The sequence below is a fragment of the Mycteria americana genome, chromosome 4 (genome assembly GCF_035582795.1).
Source record: "Mycteria americana isolate JAX WOST 10 ecotype Jacksonville Zoo and Gardens chromosome 4, USCA_MyAme_1.0, whole genome shotgun sequence".
Taxonomy (NCBI): Eukaryota; Metazoa; Chordata; class Aves; order Ciconiiformes; family Ciconiidae; genus Mycteria; species Mycteria americana.
The window spans coordinates 46,200,114-46,208,244 of NC_134368.1; positions in this window are offsets into that span (position 1 = coordinate 46,200,114).

Below are 8,131 nucleotides of genomic sequence, written 5' to 3' on the forward strand. Positions count from 1 at the left end.
CCCTCAGTCTCTCAATGTTCTGCAATTCTTCACAGTTGCCCATATATTTACTACCCTCATCAGTGTAACACCCAGCAAATTTTGCCACCTCGTTGTTTTCCAGATCACTTGCGACAATAGGTAAACCAAAGTTTTCATATATTGTCCATCTAATGCTTCAGGCTGAGAAGTGTCACAGGCAGGTTAAGCAGTTCAGCTCTTCCACGTATTCAAAATTCACTTTTAAAAATGAATTAGCAAATAGACCAGAGATCAGAATTCAGAAGCTCTCACAGAGTTTCAGGACAGATGGTTCAGAACTAAAATAAGAGTAATATGGATTACTTTTCACTGGCTTAAATAAGGGGAGACTGGATATTGGCACTGTTGATCCCACTTGCACTGTACCTCTCCCTTTGCCTGGTCAAAACTGAGGTAATTTATGTAACAAATGGCCATTAGTGGAGGTAATTTATGTAACAAATGGCCACTTAGTTATAGGGAGAAATGTTTTGATCATTTCATAAGGTCTGTTTTACTTTCTTTCTGAGGCACTGTAGTAGCATTGCTTTTCATCTTATTGTACAGTTCACCAAACAAAAACTCTTTCCCATTTTGTGATGCGGAGAGTGGATGTTTTTCTAGTCCTTCTGGACCAAACATGAATCACATGATTGTCTGAGATTGCAGGAGGCTGGATTTGATGAGCCACGTCTCTTCCATGTCTCTGTTCCTTGGTTTTCAAAGAGCCTTGTATCTACAACAACAAATTACTACTAAAAAAAGAGATAGTATTAAGTCAAACAAACAAGAAAGAAAAGGAAAGGAACATGGCACAATAAGAGAACAGAGGGCATATAAAACTCCTAGGACAGACAGAGGGGCAGTGTGAAACACAAATCCCTGGATGGGAAAAGGGAGGGAAAGCAGAGGCAAGGAATTTTAGGACATCCTGAGTAATATATTTGTTCTAGTTTCTCTTTCCACTTTCTTTAGATCATTATTGGGTACAACTTGTGCATGTAATGTGAAATGTACTTGCCTGTTGTCTTTCCGATGACTATTATTTCAGAATAATCATTGAGTAAGTGCTCTCAACTGTGTTTGTTTCCATGTATGACGTTACTGGTGACATTGTGAGAAGAAGACTCCATCTACAAGATTTTCAATTTTGTTTGAAGACGCTGAGCTCATAGGCACCATAATTTCTCTCAAGAATGAATTCCATATTTCATCAAGTGGGTTTCCAAAAAGACTACTTTCTACAGACATAAGTTATACTTGCGAGGTTTGCAATTCGCTTGTAGGTCTCATGAGGGACAGAGTGATGCAGATCTTACCTATTAGTGAGGAATCAGCAATGTGAGCACTAAAGCAATGTGCTTTCAGTAGCCATTTTTGCTAGGCAGAAAAACTTCTGTTTTCTGAGATATTTTATTTTTTGTAAGGTTTTGGTGTTGGTTTTTTTGTTTGGTTGGTTGGGTTTTTTAAGTACAGAGAATTATAATTGAGCCAAAGGTCAAATGTACCTTGGTTCTCTGTGGTTAAGTCTGAATGCAATGGAAAGATCATCATGTTCCAGCCAAACAGATGAAAAAAATCAGTGTATTTTGTGGAAGGAACTCCCCGAGTACCAAAAGAAATGTAAAGGCCAAATGAGTATGCATAAAATTCTTGAGGACATAATGATTTCCCAAGAGCTATTCAACAATGAGTCTAAATATGCAACTTTCTCACCTGCTGGTCTCCTGAACCTTCTTGTTATCTTAGGTTACACCGCTTTCTTCGGATACTTCAAAGAAGTGCCTTTTTATGGTTTTCCATACAAAGCAGTTTTTGTTTGAAAAGGGCTTTTTAGAGTTTTTCATAGTCCTTTTGTTATTCTGTTTCTTAACATTGGTCTTTTGGAAAAAAATAAAAAAAAAACAACTAGTTCTTCCTCATGACTGGAGGAGGTAAAACTTTCAGCGCCAGGAGCTTGTATATTGTCCCATAACTCTGAAATACTCTTAGCAATATAGCTCTTGGGTCTTGCCATTTTGTATCCTACAGCTCATTTATGCGGATGCTAGCATTTGTAGGGCTACACAGTGAAATGTGGGATCTGGGACTGATCTGGCCAAAACACTAACCTGGGGGAGGGTGATGGTGGTTTAATGTTCACTGGATTTCCCTACCCTGACTCACTCACGTCTGCTTGAACGCTAGTGCTGGCACAAGGAACAGGACAGAAAATGAGAACTGGGGGAAGGGCAAAACGACTATTTTGTTGGCAGTGCCAGCTTATGCTGCATTGAAGTTATGAAACTATGATGTAAGAAACACAACCTGAGATGTCAAGTGTGCAGAAATCTACAGAAAAACATCTGAATACAGGGAGAAAGAACTTTGTGATTCAATTATTACATAAGTGGATTAAAAATTACATTCTTCAATGTCTTCACAGATTTCATGCCTAATGCCTGTCGTATATTGACACTTTAATGAGTGCCTGTCTACCCAAAACATTATTGCAAGCACAGAAAGAATGCTAGGCTGTGCAGCCAAAATGAGATGGATTGGTTGAGAGCATGTGTCAGGACGGAAAGAAAGGTCTTCCAGGTTCCGCAGAGTGTCGGTAAAGTGCTCTGATAACCACAAAAACTTCACACAAGGTTGTGGGAGACATGCCTGAACCACAAGAATTTATGATAATCAGGTAAACAACCAGTTTACTAAAACTTGTTCTTTTTCTTATATTGGGGTCATTATAGGGAAGCCACACTCAATTTTACAGAGCATATTACTCTCTCCAAATGTGACCCCCTACAAACTCCAATACACTGATTTCGGCTATGCAGGCATTTGAAATTTCTGAGCTATTTATACGTACCAGAATAAATCACATTTATAGATGCAGCTTGGAGGCAGTTGGTTTGGCAACTAACCAGATCATGCTTATACTGGTATAATTTCAACTACTGGACTGCAATCATAACTAGAAAAAGAATGTAACAGACTCTAATAAAAGAGTTAATAAGTTAATGGTACAAATTCTTAGAATAACTGGAGGTGAACCAGTCTGTCCATCAGCAAAGGGATTTGGATTGCTATTGACGAAATTGGCTGTGGGCAGCTCAATCATCAGAAAATTACTGGCTATGTTTGGAAGAATAAAGTAAAAGAAGAATATGGGACTATAAGATAAAGTTGTGTATTTTTCCATATTTAAAAATATATTGGGGGGAAAAAGTCTTTTGTCCTTAGAAGTCATATTGTTTCTTTTCATCTACTTGTAAACTGCCCAACCCTTTATACAAAGAAAGAACTAAGGAATTAGTGTAATTTAACTCTGTACAATAATTTGAAGCTTTGAAATGAGTAAAACATTCTGTACTGTAGCTATTTTAATCTTGTTTCAGAACTAGATATCTCAGCTGTGCAAGCTACAATATTGATTCATCTGGGTGGAATGAAATATGACTAGCAATAGTGATACAGAAAATTCTGTTGATCTGATTTCCTCTCCCTCCCACTCCTCCTGACCATGAATACCTTAACCTCCAATAGTTCAGTTGATGAGAGAAGAAAAAGGCTCTGAGATAGGAGCAGTAGTTTCAAAACTGTTGCAAATTTAAGCCCATAGCTTCCCCTTAAAACTGGACTAAATATAAGGAACAAAATGAATGTATAGTGGTATGGGGGAACCACAGTCATCACTGCCAGACACAATGAATATCCCACCTAATGTATGAGCATCCAAGCATCCTTGGAGAAAGACTTCACTGCAAATTGGCATACAGGCATATTAATATGGATGTCTCAACAAGGATTGTCTAATACAAGAGAAGCGCTGATAACTGTCATTTTTCCTGACCTTGTTTAGTAAGGATGCAGTAAGTCAGCCTCTTTCTATTCTATTTCTATTCAATGGGTGGCATCGACATGCAGCTTAAGGCTACTTCACATAACAGCAAAAAATTGGTTTTCTGAAGGGATTTTTTTGAGTCTGCAAATGGAACCAACCATTCAAAGAAAGTTTTAAAGTGATTTGTTCAATTCCCTGGAGTAATTATTCTCAGATGTTAGAGTGACAATTCAGATGTCAGCATTCTAACACTGCTGGTCATTTTAGAAGACAGATTCAGCTCATGTACTTATCTATTTTTGTAGGTCAAAATGAAAGCAATTTCGGAGACTATAACAGAAATTTTCTTTCCTTCATCAATTTAAAAAGTGAAGTATTGTGAGGAGTGATGTGAAGTGCCATCCTTTTGCTCTGGGTCACCTGGAGCAAGTCTACACTAGAAACTTGAAGCACAGCAAAGGCACGTAGGGATGTGATTTCTTTCTATCACTATGCTGGCAAAAAGCCCTACTGTAATTGCAGTTTTATGTGTTTAAAATGCTTTTTCCAGTTCCATTATTCCAGTACTCATAAAATCCAGACATTCTCTCTCTCTTTCTTCTCTCTCTCTATTTACAGAAGGACTGGTGCAGACCTGAGCTGAAGAGTTGACCAGCTGCGTAACTGTACCCACATCATATGAAGGGGTAGTAAAACTGTTCTGACCAGTGCTAATGAAAAGGCTAAATCAACACTAATGGAACTCCCATCACCTCTTGGCCCAAACAGGGAAGAGTGTCATCAGGAGAAGAAATGATCTTCCGAAGGCTTTCTCTGACCCAACTGCAGGCTATTAAGATAAGAAGAAAAAAAAGCATTTTTATTAATCCATTCAATACTATACCCCTGAATGTGTAAACAGATTTCCCAGAAGTTTTATCACCTCATGGTACCTGGAGACCACATTTAGAGCGGTGAGGAGCAATTTGTCACTACGAACTGCCTGCAGGTTCAGTGAGTAATGCTAGAGTTGGGTGAAAGCTAAATTGCACGGTAATAAGCAAGGGAAGAGGATATGGCAATTGAAACCATCAGGACACTGTAACAACTCACTTTCAGGTTCTATTTTTATACACCTTTAAAACAATATTTCCAGGGTGTTCTTTTTCTTGCTTATTTTTTGTATTAAAACTAATTCTTAACTGACACAAGAATCTCAAGGAAGATCTAAGTAGCTGATTACACTGATGAAACACTGAAATTGGTTACACACAAAATACTGTCAAATCACCTAAATAAACCAACCTGAAATTTAAGAAAAAATATTTTCAGAAGTGTATTTTTCAAATTTACGGTGTTCCTTCCATTAATTAAAGTGCAGTGTTCTTATACTACCTATAATCTCTGATATCACTGTGTACAGTCACATATGAAAGCATAAAATATATAAATGATAAATGCCACAGTAGTATTTGTTTTTGTTATTTCCAACAGATTAGGAGGCATGACTTCCTTTCTTATTCATGCCTTTTCCTCTAAAGACATAAGAAGCAGCATAAGGAAATCTCCAAGCGATTTTCCGCCTTCAAGGTCAGGAGAGATATCAGGATGAAACTATGTTTTTCAACAGATTCCTCTACTGCATCCAAAGAAATTCCATAAAACTTTGTAATAATAGTTTGAATGGTGTCATTTTAGCTTTAAAAGTATGATGGGAACAATTACACACACCTGTCTTAGCAGCAGGAATAGAAAAAATAAATGTAGAAAACAACACCTCCAGAGAGCTTCACCAAAGAAATGGCAGGCAGAAAACAGGCCTACGATCACTTTTAGCCCTGCCTTGATGGATGACATTGGATTCCAGTCCCAGCAGTGACATTTCTTAACTGCTCAGACCTTGAAAACAAGCGTTAGAACTACTGTGATTCAAGTGTTCAGCTACGAAATGACTCTTTTCCTAGAACATCTTCGTGCTTGTGCTGCTACTTTGCAGATTACTTAAAAATGCCCTGGCTGAATGGATGATGATGTTGACTATGCATCATGCCTTTCACCAGCCTCATTCTAAGAGAAATGCTGTCTTACATGTTAAAGGCTAAGCTGCAGTGTTCAGATGAAATAAAGTATCTTCTTGTTTGAAAGATGCTGCCAGTTCTGCACAAACACAGAGGAAACTGTCAAAACACAATCTAGGTGCCAGAGTACAGCTACCAAACACTTACTAAAATCCTTTAAAAAGCATGAAAGACATGATTCATGAGGCAGTTGAAGAATTTTACTTACATAAGTGCAAGACTTCAATATGCTTTCACATTTATAAGAGGTTTATATTTAGCAAATAAAATGAATTTTCATTTCCTTATCATTCAGCTAATTCAGTCCTACATTATGACATTGATTATTTGACCTTTGGTTCGGGAAGGATTTGGCCGACATAAGGGCTTTGTCTGCTTTGGGGAAATTATTCCCTTTCAGTCACAGTGATCAACTGTCCCACACAAACTCACAGATCTTGTACTATTGTCCATTTCAGGTACATCTCAAGTCCCAGTTCTGAAAAACAAACAAATAAATTAAAACCCCCTCAAATTAATGATAAACTCTCCTTGCTTAGTTTTAAAATGAAACCTGGTTTTGCAGGATTGGGTTTCAGTAGGATTCTGCCTCTACTTACTCTTTAATTGGATATATATCTCATTTCTGTCACGTTATTAGGGATGAAAACATATTTGCCAGTGAGATTCAATATAAACCACTTTTATGATTGTTGAAGATTTACTCTCTGTGCAATTGACATCTAATTGTTGTGGACATTTAATTGCATCAATTTCTAAAGATCCCTTTTGTTAAAGAGCTTGCAGTACAGGGCAGTAATATTCGGACCACGCGCCCCACGTACCCTCACCTCAGGATCCCAGTGCTGTCATTGGAGAGAAGATGATTCCTCACCTAGGTGTTCTGAGGAACTGCGCAGTGAGAGAGTTTACTTCTGCCGTTCACGCATAGAGCCTATACAGGCTCCTCACTTAAGAGAGTGCAAAAAATACCAAATGCCCATAATGTGCCTATTCTGCTTGGCCTATACATAATTTTAGATAAATGTAAAAAAACCCCACCTGATGAATTACACATTTGTATACGTTTAATTTTCCTACTAAATAAATTCTGCTGGTTGCACCTGCTGTGTCATGTTGCAAATGAAGAGTGGAACTACCAGAGAAAGACATCGTCTGCCTGTCAGATGCTCCCTTCAGCCTGCGTGGGGTACTCGTGAAGCACTCTTGTGACAGTTTTTTCAACGCAGCCCGGACATTCTGGAGAAGAATGAAAGTTTTGGGTGCCCTTTGAGCTGTGGGCACACAGTTCTTCCAGAGCTGGAGGGGAAGTTTATTACATGGAAAACGTATCATTCCCTCCTCTGCTGTCATCAGATTTTCAAGTCCCAGTCCTCTTTGGCACTCCCAGCATTATCACACGTAACTTTTTCATGTATTTATTTATGGGTTTCCTCCTCAGACCTGTATTACGCTCTGCCGCTCGCCCTGTTGCCTGGGAATGAAGACAACCTTAGCTCGTGATTTGGAAGCCAACCCGAAGGACAGCATGATGAAGCTCTGTGATGGTCAGGAACACATAGTGTTGGCGCAGGAGCACAGCTGCCAGGTTGCGGTTTGAAGCCTGGGTTAAAGGGGCTTGTCTGTAGGCTCACAGTCAGCGACCTCCTGATGCTGCTGGTCTTTAAAGCATCTTTTGGGTTTTGCCGTGGATAAATTGTGTTCAACAGAAGACACGTACCTTGCCTCCCGAGTTATTGTCATGAAGAGGTTGGGGGAGGGCAGGGGGAATTCCTCCGTTCTCTCCTACAGGAAAGGACACTATGTGTGGCCAGATCCCTGGATGACAAGAGGAAAGACTAAGACACCAACAGGCTTCTCCACAGGGTTGTGTGAGGCATTGGACAGGCACCAAAACACCCTCAAGCTCCGAAACAGTGGATATTTATGGTGAACCTAGAATATAAACGGACATTTATGTTGTGGTGAATGGTTTGGTGATCTTAAGGATGTGGTTAGGTTTTGTAGAGCTGGGTATTATTATAGGGTTACTGCAGCAGGGTTTGGTATTACTACAGCAATTTGATATTAGAGAGCTTTTCTGAATTTTAGGTTTTAATTACATGAATCTTCTGTGGTGGGTTTTTTTTTTATAAAATACAAAAACTAATCCATCCCAATAGGTCCCCAGCAAGAGTAGCAACGACCTCTAGCTTTGTCTCTCAGGCAAGCCTCATAAAAACAAAACTTCGGTGTCCAATTTAAATTA